This window comes from Pleurodeles waltl, chromosome 3_1 (genome assembly GCF_031143425.1).
Source record: "Pleurodeles waltl isolate 20211129_DDA chromosome 3_1, aPleWal1.hap1.20221129, whole genome shotgun sequence".
Taxonomy (NCBI): domain Eukaryota; kingdom Metazoa; phylum Chordata; class Amphibia; order Caudata; family Salamandridae; genus Pleurodeles; species Pleurodeles waltl.
Window position 1 is genome coordinate 1,273,397,308 of NC_090440.1, and position 18,335 is coordinate 1,273,415,642.

An 18,335-nucleotide genomic window follows, 5' to 3' on the forward strand; every position below is an offset into this window, starting at 1 on the left:
CACATCATCTTGACCGACTTTAGACTATGCAAATAAAACGTTGAATACAATGCAGCACACCAGAGGTAGGTAAAGATGGTGTTTCACTTTATTGATATCGGGGGGGCGCACTGGCAATCTTGCAATAGCAGTCAAAATAGACTTTGTTAATGCTCTGTTGCAGAGATCAGTAGACTGCAGGTCACATGTTTACCATGATATCAATGTTTCTGCATTTGGCGTACTGCCATGGCATATTCCAGGGGTGCCCAGCATAGTTCAAGGAGGTCGGCAGCCATGAGAGGTGTTCAGGTCCCGCACATAAGACATAGCTACGTAATATGAAGCTAAAGTAGGTTAAAGTATATTTTCCCTGCTATTCTTAAATCTGGCATGGGGCTAGACCTTCGTTTAACTTCTTGTGTAAACTGTAAAGTGACTTTGCAAGCGTATCAAGTTCAAATGTCATTCGGTCGGTATTGATTATGCACCATGACGCTGGAGATTGTGTCTGCACTGCAAACACTCAATTTGTGTTTTGTAAAATTGTGATTTCCTATTTTTCTGAGAATTGTTGTGCCAACCTGTAGTAGCTTGACTATCAACCTGTGATCTTCTCTTTTCACAGTACCTAGCTCCGGAATGTCTCCACAAGCAACCCTATGATCGGACAGTCTACTGGTGGTGCCTTCAAAATATGCTCCATGAAATGCTTTGTGGACTAGTAAGTTGCTCTTCCTCAGGGCTTAGACGGTCTGTTGCCAAGGGTTTGTGTCATGCACAGTTTGCAGCACACAGCCTTGCACACTGGCTGTGCAGTAGATGGGCTGTACATGCTTGGCAAGGGTTGTAGTGAGTTAAACAGTCAACCTGTCTTAACTGTTGTTAGACTAGTCATATGTAGTTATGCTGCTTCCTGCCACAGTTGTTCTTTCATAATAGGAACCTAGAAGACTGCACACCATTATTGGAGATCTGATGCAGTTCCGCACAATTTTGCATCACACAACATAATTACACTCCGTGTAATACCACTCAGCACCACAAAATTACACTCCACATTTTTACACTGTACTCAAAACAACATAAAAGAACAAGCTCAAATGGCCCATAACGAGCTTTACACCTCACAGGCGTAATACGCATTGCAACGCCTACGCGGCTGCCAGTTCGAACAAGACGAGAGGCCTGGATGGCTGTTGGCGGCGCAGCTCCGGCAGAGAGAAGCTGCCTCCGCTATTCCGGCCATTACGTCCTCCACAGGAGAAACACTAACGCACCCACAAGATATTGTAAATGAATTTGCGGCCTTTTATCAACATCTCTACTCCCCGTAAAAGCGGCAAGCAACGAACAAATTGAGTCCTTCCTCATTGCGGCCAATCTAACCCGCCTTTCGGATGTGGGACAGGCCCTCCTTGGAAGGTGAAATAAGCAGGGCAGACATAGCTCAAGCCATCTCGAATCTCCCCTACCACAAATCTCTGGGCGAGGATGGCTTCCCTGCAGAATTTTACAGATGGGCAGGAGAGGAGGCGGTCACCGCTGCACACGAGGCACTCGCAGAGGCGTGCCAAGATGGTTTCCCGGGAGTACTATCCAATAAGGCTACAATAGTTATTTTACCCAAAAAGGGCTGAGACCCCTTACTCTGTGGCAGCTATAGACCTATATTGCTCCTGAATGGAGACATCAAGCTCTTTGCAAGTGTCTTGGCGGCAAGCTTAAGCAAAGTCATTCCGTCCTTGATTCACAATACCCAGGTAGGGTTCGTACCGGGCTGCACCTCCAGAAACCATATGCGTACTCTTTGTCATACTCTATACGAATCCTTAAATATGCCAGAGGAGGCTTTGGCCCTGTCCCTCGACGCAGAGAAGGCGTTCGACCGCATTGAATGGCCCCACTTGTTCGCTACTATGACACACTTTGGCCTCGGAGAACAATTCATCTCCAAAGTTCACTTACTATATGACCAGTTAATTGCGGGGGCTTTCTATCGTATCCGTTCCCCATCGGCAGGGGAACGAGACAGGGTTGCCCCTTGTCAACACTTTTGTTCCTACTTGTAATGGAACCCCTGGCAGCCACCATCCGAAACTCCCAACAGATATAAGGTATCCCCCTCATAGGCAGCATCTCCAAAATCTATCTCTATGATGACGACATCTTGTTAACCCTGACCGATCTGGAGCGATACCTACCATCGTTACTGTCAGTCATAGATGGCTTCGCACCCCTGTCCGGATATCGGGTGAACTGGGAGAAGTGCGAATCCCTACCCCTCTCATGGTTAATGACGAGGGCAGTAATTCACGGTCTCCCATTGAGATGGACCCCAACTAGCCTCAAATATCTGGGAACACTTGTCAATCGGGGTCTGAAGCACATGATTAGGGACAAGTTGTACCCCCTTGTATCTCGAATGAAGCAGGACTTCGAAAAATGATCACTACTGGGTCTTTCCATATGGGGCAGGGTGCAGACAGTCAGAATGGTCACCCTTCCGCGCTTCCCTCCCTACCTGTGCCCCTCCCCACGCTCCGGATGATAGATACTTTGATGAGAGCCTTTTTTTGGGGTTCTACACGCCCGCGGTTGACGCCGGCAAAAATACTTGCGCATCGATCCTGCTGGGGTTTGGGACTCCCCTTAGTGGAACACTATTCTCTAGCCCTACAGCTGTCACAACTGGCCTATATGCTTCCCGGAACACCAGACCCTCCGCAGTGGGTGGCCACAGAGAAACCTTTACGGGCCCATCACAAAGGGCTAGGAGGACTATTCAGTGTAGGTTCCTGGCAGCTCAATCCATTCCTCACAGCAACAAGTGCAGCATGGTGAAGAGCTCACCGCCTACTAGGAGTGCATCCCTTCTTACATACCCAAGCCCCCTTAGAGGGTAACAACAGCTTCAAAATAGGGGTAACTACTCTGAGATGGCCTCAATGGAGTGTTGCCGGTATCGGCTGTATAGCCCAAATTATAGACGGGGACCAGCTCTGGTCAGTCGATAACCTAAGAGAGGAGCTCAATATTCATCGTAGTCAAGAATGGCGCTACCTCCAACTTAAGAATTGTCTGCATAAAGTACTGGGAACCCTCTCGTGGGTGATCAAGGCCTCACCAATCGTTGCCTATCTACAGACATGGGGATGTCATAGAGGTGTAATGGCCGGCCTATATGAAGTGCTAGTGAATCATCTTTATTCGCAACCTCTCCTTGAAAGGTTGCGCCATAAGTGGCAAAACCGGTTCAGGACCACCTATACTGAGGAGGACTGGTCAGATATCCTGGAATCCCTTGATAGAGGCACTCGAGAAGCCCGAAATGAAGTTTTGCCTTTTTAAAGTCCTTCAAGATTGGTACTGGACCCCTTTGAAACTCTATGGGGCGGGCCTTATACCGCACGCGAGCTGCTGGTGCTGTGTAGAACCTCACTGCGACTTACTACATATCTTGTGCCACTGTCCATCGATACAACCCTTATAGGATGCTGTGCACCATACTCTGGCGGACTCCGTACTGATACCACATCCGATTCTACCCCCGCTCATCCTTCTCCACGACACACGTCCATACCCCGCCACGATCACAGCAGCGATTACTACACACAGAACTTGCCACGGATAAAATCTGCATCCTCCAACACTGGAGATCCAGCACCGCCCCAACTCCATATCAGCTGGTGGACAGTCGACAGTCGGTGCCTTGATCCGCCGCTTCCCTCCCTCCCTTTTTCTCTCCAATCTCCGCTTACATACTTAGTTTCTGTATTAATGCACACCTTCCTCTTCTCTGAGCCCTAGAGCACTTACCCCTAGCAGAACTCTTTGGCTCTATACTGTTTTTCTATAGACTCGTTTACCTTTACCCTCCTCAAGCCGAAGTTGCCTCTCCCTCTCTTCTATCCAGCGTTTGTCAGCCCGACTAGTGTAGGACTACCAGAATTGTTTTAAAGAGGACAAGCTTTCATGGAGACCCATCCAGAATCTTCCCGATTCCTCCTCCCCTTAGTTAAGGAGGGGCGAGTCCCTGGGCACGGGTGATGCCAATAGTAGATAACCTAATCATATTGTACTCTATATACAATCGATCTACAGCATATTCGCTCCTCCCGGTTCTCCCTTAACCATCAGGAAAGACAACAACAGAACGAGCCGGGGCACTACTCTCCTGTCAGACAATACTACTGGCCTGCGACAGCATGTATAAACATTTATAAACTGGAATACATACCCTCAATACACCACGATATGCACCCTCACGTGCCTACCCTCCGGGACCCCCACCCGGACAATCGAATAAAAACGGAAAACATGTTCCGAATTATTGCTCATCCTTCCCTGTTATGCCCTGGATACTCCATACTTTATTTCTTACATCTCACGCTCTACATTTGACACAATATCAAGAAAACTACCAACATCTCCTCTAGTCCATCCTGGCCCACCGACCCAACCCTTCCCTTCCCCCCTCCAGTTTCCCTCTCTCTATCACCACTTCCCCCCTATCCTCTTTTCTCCTATCTATCTCCATCTCTATCACATATTTCCACCGCTCCCCTCTATCCCCACTTATTTTATTTCATTTTACTTCACTGTACGCACTGTTTGTCGTCTCGGATGGCAAAAAGCCTTCACATGTTAACCATAAAGCTACACCTGTTATGAAGCGTATAGATGATATTCCGTAATGTACTCTGTAATGCCTTCTAATTTCCAATAAAGATTTTTTTTTTAAAAAGGTTGAACACCCCAAATATCTCATTTTCTGGTGGAGACCTTGAGCAAAGTTAGTGTCTCAGCTTGAATTCCTGGGAAAAGCTTTGTCTTACAGGCTTTTGAGAAAGTGAGTTATTCATTTTTGAAGGGGGACCCAGCCCAACTTAATAAACACACCTTGGTTAGCTCTCAATACAAGTCTTAGGGAACCTCTGCCTAATGGTAGGTATGGCACTACGAGCAAGCAACTCTGCAGAGATGTGTGTGTTATGTTCAAACAATGCCAACAATCTTAAAATCAAAAAAATAATGTAATAAAAATCCTAAATCACTTTAATAAAATAAAGACAAATTTAATGAGCAAAAAAAAAAAAATCAATACAACATAAAACATCCCACATATATGCACTCTATGGCACATACCAGCAAACCACATAAGTGAACTACACACCAGAACACTAATTGCAAAAGGCATAATGTCACTCTATGCCACACAGTTCCATTCCACACAATTCAACTCCACACATTTCCAATACACACCACCAAAGTCAACCCCAAACTACACATTTCAACTACAAAACACAATTCCACAGCACACTACATACCTGCAATGCACACCACAAATTTCAACACAATACCAAAACATTTAACAGCACACCACAGAATTAAAATCCACTCTACAAAACACAATATCATTCCACATAATTACCTTCATAACACACAATTACCTTCATAACACACATTATCAATCTACATAATTCCACTACAGTTAATATAATTTAGTTACTATCCCCACAACTCCCCACCACACAATGCCACATCACACAGTTCCACAACAAACTCCAATACAACCCATCTCTGCATCACACTTCCACCAACCCTATCACCTCTCTCCCACGCACCACTGCCCTTCTCATCCCTCCGTCTCACTCCCACTACCCCTCTTATTTTGCAATTCCACTGCACTTTCTCATCCCTCCCTCATACTCCATGTCTCCTGCCTGCTCACACATGCTACCTTCCTGCACCTTCTAGGGCTGTGCACTGGCGCATCTCTCGTCTCTCAAACCCACGCTCTCCTCCTGTTCTTGGGGTTTCTTCTGTGTACACAAGAGTGTCCCCTTTATACATCTGTGGCTTGCTCTCCCTTTCTTTGTCTCTTTCTCATTCACTCCTTCTGCCCCTCTGTCTGGAGTTCATTCACCACATCATGCACAAACTACCCATCCTTCTCTATCATCCTTTCTATCTACTTTATGCAGCTCTCACCCCTAGCTATTCACCATGCCACATAATTCAGCTACACAAAAACACTGCACAACACACAATTCCAATTCAACCCACATAATTCCACTCCAAATCACATATATCCACTCCACTCCAAATCAAAACATTTGGGTAAAAGGCATTGGGTTTGATTTAGGTCTTAGCCCCGTCGGCAGCAGACCCGAGAAGACTGCCAAGTCAACGGTCTTCTGCCCGACATATTTAAATGTATTGTGGTTGAACCAAAGCGAGCCATGATGGAGTGCTCTCCCTAACCATCAGGCAGATGGGTTCCTGCCAGCCATATTTAGGTATTACAATTGAACAGGCATGTACTGGTGATGGTTTGCTGATGGAGGGAGAACATCGCTGGTCGCTGGACGCAATGGACATCGGACAATGCCTGTGGCTGTGGAAAAGAGGTAAGTCATACACACACAATCTACCCTATGCACATATGCATCCCCCTACATCACACACAACACAACACACCAAATACACACCATTATCCATTGCCATTACACCACAATACCTACATGCCTCAAACACACATAAATGTACATCCATCAAACAGCACACTGCACCCACACATGACACAACCACAACAACTAACACTCATCTACACAAATACATTCATACACAAGCACATCATACACAACAACAACCACGCCATATCCAGGTGGCACACATACTGACACTACCACATCATCCACTACGCCTCCCTCCCATTCACCCTACCAATCACCTCAAGCACACACACATACACACACACTGACTCACACACACAACTCAAGCACAACATGACAGGTACATGTCCCCTTCCAATGTGCACACATCGGCACAGTTGCAAGTGTGAATGCACCATCATTGTGGTGCCAGCATCCATTTGGCAATGAATACTGATGCCACAATGACAGTTGTGTATGTGTTTGATATGTGTTGTGTACCGGTGTGTCCCCACATGTGTCTAGCCCACCCACGCTCCTGATGCATGTCACAGTAATTAAAGATAATTACAGTGACATGTGCGTTTGCAGTGGTCCCGTGCCCTTGTCAATGTACATGGCCAATGCGAGTTGCCAATCTTTGTGTCCAGCGAAACTGGGGTTGTGTTTTCTCCAGGTTCCCAAGGAAGCAGCAATGGGGGGTCCTGTCCAGTTGTGCCAAGTTGGAAACTGAAGTTGAATCAGGAAAAAAGGTGAAATTACACCTCCTTTAACCCAAACCACTAAGTAAGAAGTGGAGGTTGGACTTCCGCTTTTTGCTTGGTGGTATGGCACATCCAAAGCTGCTCGGTGGTAAGTGTGGCTGAAGTCCTGCCATCAGCCACTCTTTCCTGTGGTTCTGTGGCGGGGAAGATATTCCTTGGTGGAGTCGGAGTACACGAGCGGGTTAAAGTGTATAGGACCACAAACATCTAAATAGGGCAGGCAGACCGTCATGGCAGTGGGCGGGTTTTCAGTTGGAAAATTGACGGCAGGACCATTACCGCCAACATCTAAATCAGGATAATTGTCATTTACAACACCAATAGCTCTAACTTGGGCAAATGCAAAACTGGTTGCATTGCAAATGCTTGTTTGAATTTGCTGAGTGCACTGGTCTTTATGACAGGCCATTGTTGGAGTCAGATTACGTTTTATTCCAAATGTGCCTATTAAACATGTCTCATGCCATGTCGCAAAATATCTAATTTGTGAGCCCAGCATTAAAAGGACATTCATTTTAATCTTCTTGGCAAAAGAAGATTTATGCTCTTTGAACACCTAATGAAAAACTTAAGTGCTTGCTTCTGTCTTGAGTAAGAACATAACCATGAATGCTTTAATGAATATCTTGTGGGAATTGTCAATTAATTTAAGTTGCCTCCTAATTGGTTATGCATGCATGTCCTGTAAATGCTCTATATTTGTAAACTAGTTCAATATTTATTATTTTTACTGTTTTATAAAAAGCAACATAGGTTGCCTTAGGTCAGTTCAAACCTTTTATTGTGAATTTATACACATGCAGTGGTTTTGTAAGGTCAGAGTAAAAAGTCCACCAAATCACACATTGTTATAAGCCTTTTCAGAAATGGGCTTTTTTTACATTTAAAATTCTGTGTAGGAGGAGGAATCACGGTGGTATAGTATACACGGGAGAAAGACTCATGGAAAGAAGGACTGTCATAAGCGCCCAGGGTCTTCTGACATAGTTATTTTCTAGGTTCTGTTGGCTGTTACAGCTGGTGGGCTGACAGCCATTTAAACTCTACTTTTTGAACTACTCAATTAAGCCACTAATTCAGTTCTGCTCTCCGGGTTGCCTTGACAGAGCTTAAGAGTCACAGACCATGAATGCACATTGACCTTTTCTAGTGCTTTTGCAATCTGAGATTTGGTTGGCAGCAGATATGTACATATTGGTTACTTTGGTGGTTCAGATAGGTGCATAGTGTGCAACAAGCTTTTACAAGTGCCCCATGCTCCTGCTCCAGTACGTCTTTAGCAGGGAACAAAGGGAATTTAATAGGATGTAGGGCTGATTTTATCAAGAGCACAAAGAATTTAGGTGAAACCTCCTCTTGATTAAGACCTAAAATATCTTTGTTCTCTACACTTTAGTCTATGTTTACACCTTTTGGGAGGTCAATCTAGACTATGTTACAGTAGTCCAAGTGCAACACAGAGTAGAAGTTACAAAGCATGGTTAGTAGTGAATTGATTCACCTGACAAATGTGTTACTTTGGGTGTGAAGCAACCTGAGTAGATGAAAAGATTTACTGTGGCCACCTTTGTATTCCTGTGGGAAGAAGCATACAATACATATGAGGTAAATTCAACGTTATCAGTTCAGCCTTATCTAAATGTGATTATATTTTACAAAAATTGGAAAGAACAGTAAGAAAATAAATGTCTGCTAATTGTGTTCCAGAAAACCAATAGTTCAAAGGATAGACTGGGTTAGGCACCACAAAATGCTCTCTGCTGATTTTAAGTACAAGACTTTCACTATACATAATCTGTGTTAGGACTAATATTTTCCAAAGTACTCATGATTATCTTCTCCCTAGTGGGCTGAGTTATGTACACTTGTATTAATTATTTGGAGTCATGTCCCTTTTATATTTTTTGCCATGTATCTAGAATGAATAGGGAGTAAAATTCCCAGTGTGATAACTTATGAGATCAGATCAACCTACCTACCTACCTGCCACTGTTAACACAATATCCAAACATTGTTGGAGGTCTTCATACATAACCTCAACAGGAAGCGACTCAGAAGAACCTATTAATGTCACCTCCTGCAATATTTTTTATAACCACACAAAGTGAGAAATGTACACAATCCAACAAGGAGAGAGAATATCTGCTCAAAAGAACAGCAAAGCACAAAGGCTGGATAAAAACACAGTCAAATAGAAAAGAGTTGGACTAGAACAACACAAATTCCACCAGAAGCACATGGAAATATGAGATATCCCGTCTGCCTTATTACGATCTCCATAGGATAGCATGGGATCGTAATAAGGTGGACAGGATATCCGTCACATTTGTGACAGAGTATTCCCCTTTGCCAAGACCTAAATCAGCCCCAAAATTGTTTTTTTCACTGCAACCGATAAATCTAAAATTTATCAGGAAGTCGGGGCATACTAAAGATCCAGAATATAGTGATACTTTTAAATATTAACTGATCATAGCATAACATGCTAAATGTAAACATAGCATTACACCTATCTACTTAGTCCTACTAAAAGAAGAGATAACCTTGTAAAAGTAATCAAACCCCAACCAACACCACAACAGGCAAATACAATGTTAATTTTCTGTAATCATAGAACACAAATGTTTTTTAGTGGAAGAGAGCAAAAACAGTTGCAGATGGAAAAAAATGTAGGTCAGTGAGTACTGTTCTTCTTGATAGGAGGATTGAGAGATAACAAGCTTTTTCCCTGTAATACCTTAAAAACCCATGGCAATTATTTGTCAAAATCAGGCTTCTCCAATGAGTAGCTCGTGAGCTACTGGTAGCTCTCCAGATACCTGTAAGTAGTTCTCCTGTGTGCAGCCTAGACTGCTAAATTAGAAGTTTGTGCTTTGCTGAATTAGTATATGTATACCATCATTGAAAAGTGTGTATTAAAGAAGAAAATGTGTGCATTTTTCAGAACCCATATCATCCACAATATGTTGAAAGCTGATATTTTAATCATAAATCATTCAGCACTGGGATACTTATTCCTAAAATTATTACGCTGGTGGTAGGGGCATTGTTGCTTTGGGTGTTATGTATTATCCTTGCAGAGGCCTTTAAAATTAACAAAGTCTTTTTTATTTACATTACTGCTGGCAATACTGGACTGAAGTATGTAATCTTGCATATGGTAGCCACTAATGTAAACCTGTCTGATTTATGCAACACTAATAACATTAGTATCTCTGATGATTTTTTTGAGCATAAGTAACTCTTGTTATTGAAAAGGTTGGAGACCTCTGGTCTAAATACACTAGACATGTTTCACATTAAGGTGCATAGAGGCTCACAAAAACTCAGTCGTCAGTGCCAATAAAAACCCATTTTTCCTGAAGAATCATAACTAAAATGGGAATATTACACAATAAAAACTATAAAATAGCAAGCAAAAAATAGTGGCCAAAGAATCTGACACTGTAAATATCATAATCATTGGCAGAGCAGAATATCTGTTCTAGAGGCCTACCTTTAAGTGAGTGACTTGACCCGTTACCAACTACTAGACCAAGATATAACTGAACTGAATGAGGCACAAGGCCATTTTACATAAATTGCAAACAGTCCGGCGACAAGAAGTTTCTGGTGACTCTTGGGCCCTGATTTATACTTTTTGGTGCAAAACTGCACCAACGCAGTTTTGCACCAAAAAGTTTAGCATGACTTACACCATTTCAGTGCACCATATTTATGGAATGTTGCAAGCCGGCCTGCACCATATTTATGGAATGGTGCAAGCCGGTGCAAGGGTAGGCTAGTGTAAAAAAAAATGACGTTAGTCAGGTTGGGCTGGCGGTATGGAAGAAGGGGTTTTGCACCAAAAAATTACACTAGACAGGTTAGAGTAAAAAAAAAAGACTCTAACCTGCCTAGATTAATTTTCTGACCCAAAACCATCCATGCCACATGACTCCTGTCTTAGAAAAGAAAGGAGTCATGCCCACCACCCCAGTGGCCAGAACAGGGGACCAGGGTAATTGCACCCTGTGCCATGTATGGGGGCCCATTTCATGGCCCCCTATGGCACTTTAAACATTTAAATAAAATACTTACCTGTACTTACCTAGGATGGGGTCCCCCATTCTCCACTGTCCCTCTGGTGTGGGTTGGGGTGTCCCTGGGGCCTGGGGAGGGCACCTGTGGGCTTATTACATGGTGTTCCACCATGGAAATAGGCCCACAGGTCCCCCAATGCCTGCCTTGACCCAGGCGTTAAAAAATGGGGCAAAGCAAACTTTGCACCTTTTTTTGACCCCTCCTCCCTCCCGTGCACCATTTTTGCACCGGAGTATAAATATGGCGTTAAGGCCATAGAGTCATTTTTTGCACGGGAACGCCTACCTTGCATCTCATTAAGGCAAGGTAGGTTTCCACGTCCAAAAAATTACTTTAACTCCATAAAGTATAAATAGAGTTAGTTTTGCCCGGCTTAGAGTGAAAAAAATGATGCTAATTCAATGCAAACAGGCTATAAATATACCCCTTGATTTTTAAACCGTGTACACATTAGTGGCGTAAAAAGACTTTGAGGGGGGCCCCTGCACAGTAGATGGAGGGGCCCCGCCTCTGGTGTCACTCAAGAGCTCTCAAACCAGGGTACTATGCCTTTGTTACACCAACGGTACGCATCAATAAAATCCAGTGGCTGAAGCAAGGTAGTAAAGCCTTCTTTACAAGCAAAAACAGCACTCAATAAAGATACTGTTAGGCTACTTTCAGGAAATAGTAGGATTCTACCTGAGAAAATGTGAGCAGCTTCAACTGTAGACTCTTTAAGGAATAAACACTGGGTTGTAAATTTGCTCCATCATATAGAAACCAATTTAGGAGTTACCTAGAAAGGTTTTGGACATGGCACAAGAAGGTTACTGAGTTTCTGGACTTCATGATACACCTGGTGATAAATCAATGATAAATCAAGGTTGCATACCATTACTATGCATGCATTTGCAATACATGCCTTGCCTTTACCACACATCCTTTACCATGCAATGCCTTTACCACATTACCACACATATACCTTTACCATGCATGCCTTTATAATGCAAGGTCGGTTTATATAAGGTAGGTGAAACCCCTACTTATGTCATCCATATATATATATATATATATATATATATATATATATATATATATATGAGTAGATAGATAGATAGATAGATAGATAGATAGATAGATAGATAGATAGATAGATAGATAGATAGATAGAAAAGTGGAGTATTATAAAGTGATACTAGTTAAGATTCACTATGTAATAGTCTCACAATACCCCAAAGATGCTCCTTGGAATTATAAGAACAAATCCTTAACCCAGTCCTGTCAGTGTATAGAGGTATGCTTGGCTATCCTTTGTGCTGAATGGGAGCTGTGGTTGTTGGTTTTACCACTGTGACGTAATATAAACAGGTGAATGTATTTACATGATTTTTGGCAGGATTATGCATTACGGTGCAGTGGTGCGTTTTGGGTACTCTAGTTAACTAGGGTAAATATTTTGCAAGTTGTAAGGCATTTAAACCTAGTGATATCAGTGACCCTCGTATTTTTGTGGAATTTTACAAAACAGTACATGGCCGTAAACGTACTTAAAAATATATCAAAATACAAAGACATTTCTCTTCCTATTACCACTTTCATAAAGTGGTAATCGGTAGGGACCTGCACCTTTCCTATATCTAAGGCCCTAACACCGAACAAATCCAAAGTGGTTCACATTGTATGGCAGGTTGTCTATCCCACTGCCTGAACAGGCACATAAACATCCCAGCCAAAATAGATAGTGTCCCAAAAACTGCAAATTTCAATTAACAAATTGCAAAATTACAATATCAGCCCATTCATGTTAATAAATGACATTAAATAATCTGACCATTAAATACCAATCTGTGTCAGAGCTTGGGCACCCACAATATGGCTATCCCTTGGCAAAGCTGTGAGGGAGGTTGTTAGAAATGGGGTCTCTTTTTGGCAGTCAATTTGCACTATGTCCAAACAGGGACCCTCACTCACTCTGGTCAGAGCAATAGAGATACACACTTAAGATAACCCTGGCTCATCCACTTGGTAGCTAGGCACAAGCAGCCAGGCTTATCTCAAAGATAATGTGTATTTATACCAACACACACTGACTCAGGGAAAACACTACAAAATGGACACCACACCAGTTTAGAAAAATAAATTTTTTTGTTCTAAAACAAACAAGACCAAAGTGACAAAAATCCAACATACACATGTAAAGTTATGAATTTCTAAATTGAAATGAGTCTTATACCATAGAAAACAATAGATGCGTTGATGTTACACAAAGTACCTGGCTTGTGTTCAAAATAAATCAGCACAGGTAAGCATGCATCAGAAAAGTAGGCGAAGCGTCGATTCCTTACTTCCAAGGGGGGCAGTGTGTAATTTCTTCTCCGGCCGAGTAGGCGATGCATCGTATTTCTCTCCCGCAAAAGCTCTGCTTCGATTTCTGGATGCGCACCCCAGATCCGGGCAGGTTCACGTTGATTATGACCCCCACCGATGTTGCTTGCGAAATCCAGCTGCACAATGCCAAAAATACGTGCTGCGAGGGGTTTGCCTCATTTTTAGCAGCTGCAAGCAAGTCTTGCATCAATTCTCCAGCTGTGATGCAGGCGATGCATTGATTTCCCAGCCACGATGCAGGTGGTGCGTCAATTTCTCAGCCACGATGCAGGTGGTGTGTTGTTTTTAGAGCTGTGTTGCAAGTGTTGCATCAAACATTTCCCCGCAAGGCTCCTGTGAGTGGATTTCAGTCTTTGTTCCACCAGCTTCACCTTTCAAGGGTCCAGTGACTGCAAAGGGCACCACTTGGCAGGGTAAGAGTCTCAGCAGAGAGTCCAGGTGCTGCAGAGGAAGTCTTTGATTGCCCTGAGACTTCAAAACAGGAGACAAGCTCAGTCCAATCCCTTGGAGATACTTCACAAGTAGGAATATACCACAAAGTCCAGTGTTTGTCCTCTTTCAGGCAGAAGCAACAGCTGCTTGCCAACCCAGCAAAGCATAGTCACAGGCAACGGGACAGTACTTCCCCTCCAGGTCTTCAGCTCTTCTCCTTAGCAGAGGTTGCTCTTGGTCCCAGAAGTAATCTACAAATCCCAGGTTTTGGGGATACCCCTTTCTGCCCTTGAAGCTGGCAAACTTCAATGGAAAGTCTCTGTTGTTCACAAGATCCTGCCTTGCCCAGGCTGGGCCCCAGACACACCCCAGGGAGTTGGAGACTGCATTGTGTGAGGGCAGGCACAACCCATTCAGGTGTAAGTGTCAGCTCCTCCCTCCACTCCAGCCCAAATGACCCATCAGGAAGTGCATTCTACACCCCAACTCCCTTTGTGTCAGTGACTAGTGGAGATTCACATTCAGCCCAACTGTCAGTCTGACCCAGACAGGGAATACACAAGCAGGCAGAGTCACAGAATGGTTTAAGCAGGAAAATGCCCACTTTCTAAAAGTGGCATTTTCAAACTGACAATCTAAAAACTATGTTTACCAAAAGTTGTATTTTTAAATTGTGAGTTCAGAGACACCAAACTCAAAATATCAAGCTGCTCCCAAAGGGAAACTGCACTTAAAAGGACTTTAAAGGCAGCCCCCCTGTTAACCTATGAGAGAGATAGGCCTTGCAACAGTGAAAAACAAATTTGGCAGTATTTCACTGTTATGACATGTAAAAACACAGCAGCCTATGTCCTACGTTTTAACATACCCTGCACCTTGCACCTGCAGCTACCTAGTGCATACCTTAGGGGACCCTTGCATGTATAAAAAGGGAAGGTTTGGGCCTGACAAGTGGGTACACTTGCCAGGTCGAATTGGCAGTCAAGAACTGCATACACGGACACTGCAGTGCCAGGTCTGAGACATGTTAAGAGGGTTATCCAGGTTGATGGCACAATCAGTGCTGCAGGCCCACTAGTAGCATTTGATTTATAGGCCATGGGCACCTATAGTGCACTTTACTAGAGACTTGCTAGTAAATCAAATATGCTAATCATGGAAAGGCCAATTACACATACAATTCACACAAGGAGCACTTGCACTTTAGCACTGGTAGCAGTGGCACATTGCCAAGAGGCATCAAAACCAGCAAAAACACAGTCCAGCACATAGTCAAAACATGGGAAGCAGGGGCAAAAAAGACTGTGGAGACCACGCCAAGCATGCCATTTCTAACAGGGACTGCTAGCATTTTAGCAATTGGAGCATGACCTTATAGGGATCAGAGTATGGATGGAGAGGGATTTCTGGGATACACTTCACCAATACTCTACCTGTAGCTACAGCCAACTAAGAGAAGAAACTTAAAGTGGGTCCTGCTGCACCACATTAAGGCAAGGACTCAAGTTTGCTTTGGATCGACAAATGTTTTGAATATGGTGAATTCCTAGGTATCAGAAAATGGATGTCAGGAAATGGGAGACTTGCTATCCCTCAGGAGACTAGATCCTCCAGAACCTGTTCTTTTTCTGTATTTTTAGTGGAGCTCCAATGCCTTATTACCTGCCACATTTAGGAGGCTGCATGGCCATCTAACCCCAAGGAGATTGCATAGGAAGTTCCAGAAGGCCTCGAGCAGATAGAGTTCAACTGATAGCCAACTGAGTGTGCAACAAAGGCTGAAAGTGAAAGTGGAGGCAGCCATTCTAAGGTAAGACATTAACATGTGAAAAATGTAAGTATTAGTATACTTTATGAGGTGTTGTCTTTAATATCTGACCTACTTTCTGAATGTAAATTAGGTTGTCATTATGTGGTTTTATATAAATAAACAATTTTAAAGCCTTGATTCTTTCTACATTACTCAGCAAACAGAATACATGTTGACCATAATACTCACACTTAGAAAAAGAGTGCCATTGGGAACGCTGCTTGGTCAATCTGTTTGTTAGACTTGTCAGCCTTATGGTGGTCTTCCCTCCAACCATTTTGCCTTCACCCTCCTATTTTTCTGAATTTGTCTTGCTGGCCTCAGGACACTGTGAACTTTACCACTTCTAACCAGTCCTAAAGTGCTTATGCTCACTCCCTAAGACCTAGTAAAATGGACTTACACCTCATTGCCTTATTTAATTTATGTATGTTGCTCTAGTAGAGTGGTCTACTATATACCTAGGGCCTGTAAATGAAATGCCACTAGTGGGCCTTCAGCACTTATTGTGTCACCCACATAGGTGGCCCCTTAAACATGTCCCAGGTCTGCCACTGCAACCTAAATGCTGTTTAAAACTGCCAATTCGACTTGCCATAATATCCCCCTTGCCAAGCCAGAAGCTCCTCTTTTATTGCATATGTCACCTCTGAGGAGGCCTTAGGTAGCCCATACAGCAGGGTGCTTTATAATTACAAGGTTAAATACAGGTCACTGCACTGGATGCATTTTTCCACTGAGTCACCAAGCTCAGCTTACTCCATTCTAACTGTTCTCTCTCTAACTAGATCTCCTGGTCTGCACCCTGAACTTTTCACCTTGTTTTGCTTCTTCACATGCTCCCATTGTGTAAGCCGTATACAATGACCCTACTGTACTGACTGTGAGCAGACTCTTGCCCTTTGTACCCACCTTACTGTCCTCTAAGTCCACAGATGTTGCAGTCACTCAGGAAACACATCTCGCCCCTTCTGACTATGCAAACCCTAACAGGGAATGAGAAGGCAGGGTGGTTAGTAGCAGCTGAACTTCCAGCTGGGTCAGCATGCCCAAATCATCTACAGCTCTATGTTCCTCTAAGAAATGTTAGGTAGCTATGCTATTCAAAAAGTCCCTCCTCTATTACCTGCATACATTTCTGCTTGAAAGAAATGTCTTCACAGATCATGTATCCACTTTGTTGGAAGATAAAGATAGATGGTTCAGTGCCCTTGGTGTAGATCCTGTCGTCAGTCAGAAAGGCAGAGCTAAGAGAAGGAATAATGTATTGAAGAACTGGTGCAAGCAGGACAAACCTCCTGAAAAGGGAGATTAAAAAAATACCAATAAAAATACATAATTCACACCAATCTTCCGTACTACCACCGATACGGGATGGGAAGAAATTAACACTGAACTCCCTATATCACACCGGAGTATATGTTTTGTCATTTTTGAAATGGTGAAATTATGAGATGCCTAAATGAAATGTAGAAAGGAAGGTACTACAATACCTGCTATCAGTGATGACAAAAACATCCTCTTTACTTATCGATGTTACCAATGCCTTTCACAGTTTTTTTTGTTACCAGTCAAAGTATTGGCAGTAAAGCAGCCACTGTATACTTTCTGGTGGAAGTAAGCAATTGATGGCTGACAGAGCAGTCTAGAAAACTGCTAGACGAAATCCTCACTGAGAAGAATTCTGCAGCCATCGCTGATATGCTATACAGCAACTCACTGAGAGATGATAGCCTTCCAAGTCAGTTTTGTAGGATTCACAAAGCTCACATAATGCCTAGGCCCCCTAGGTGTTTTAAAGATGCTAAGATCCATGGGGTACTCCACCTTGAATTATTAAAGGCCTAATCTTCTTTATTGCTGAGCCTGACAAGGTCCTAACGCTACTACCTGATATACCTGCTCCACAAAGAAATTGACCATGGCCTTGGCAAACCAGGTAAAACAACTTATCCTTAGTCTTATCGATGATTCTCAAGGAAGATTTCCACCGGGATGCTCATCCAGCAATCAACTTCTCTCAGGCTGAATGTAAAATGAGCATGGGATCAGATATTACTTCAAAGGTCAAGCGTGTGTATGCCAACCCAATGGCACAAGTTGACTGTGGGTTCTTCCAGGTGTAAAATTCCATGAACTTAGAGGCACCAGACAGTGTTGTCCTCCTTATCGGATTCCTGTGTGCTCTGGAGCCTCTATTGACCGCTATTAAAGCCAGTTGTATTTATGTGGGGTATCTATTCAAAACATCTGCTTTATGCAGGCAAAGTTTAACTCAAGCTAACTAACTCAAAATCCTCTATCCACCCACTGTTCTTCATTTTCTCATCTTTTTCAGGTTATATGATCACCAGAGGGAAAAATGGTCTCCTCCCATTGCACAGAGGTACCACACGTGCTGTGATTGAGGGCTACAACGTCTGGCTACTTCCGAATAATATCAAATACCTTGATATACTA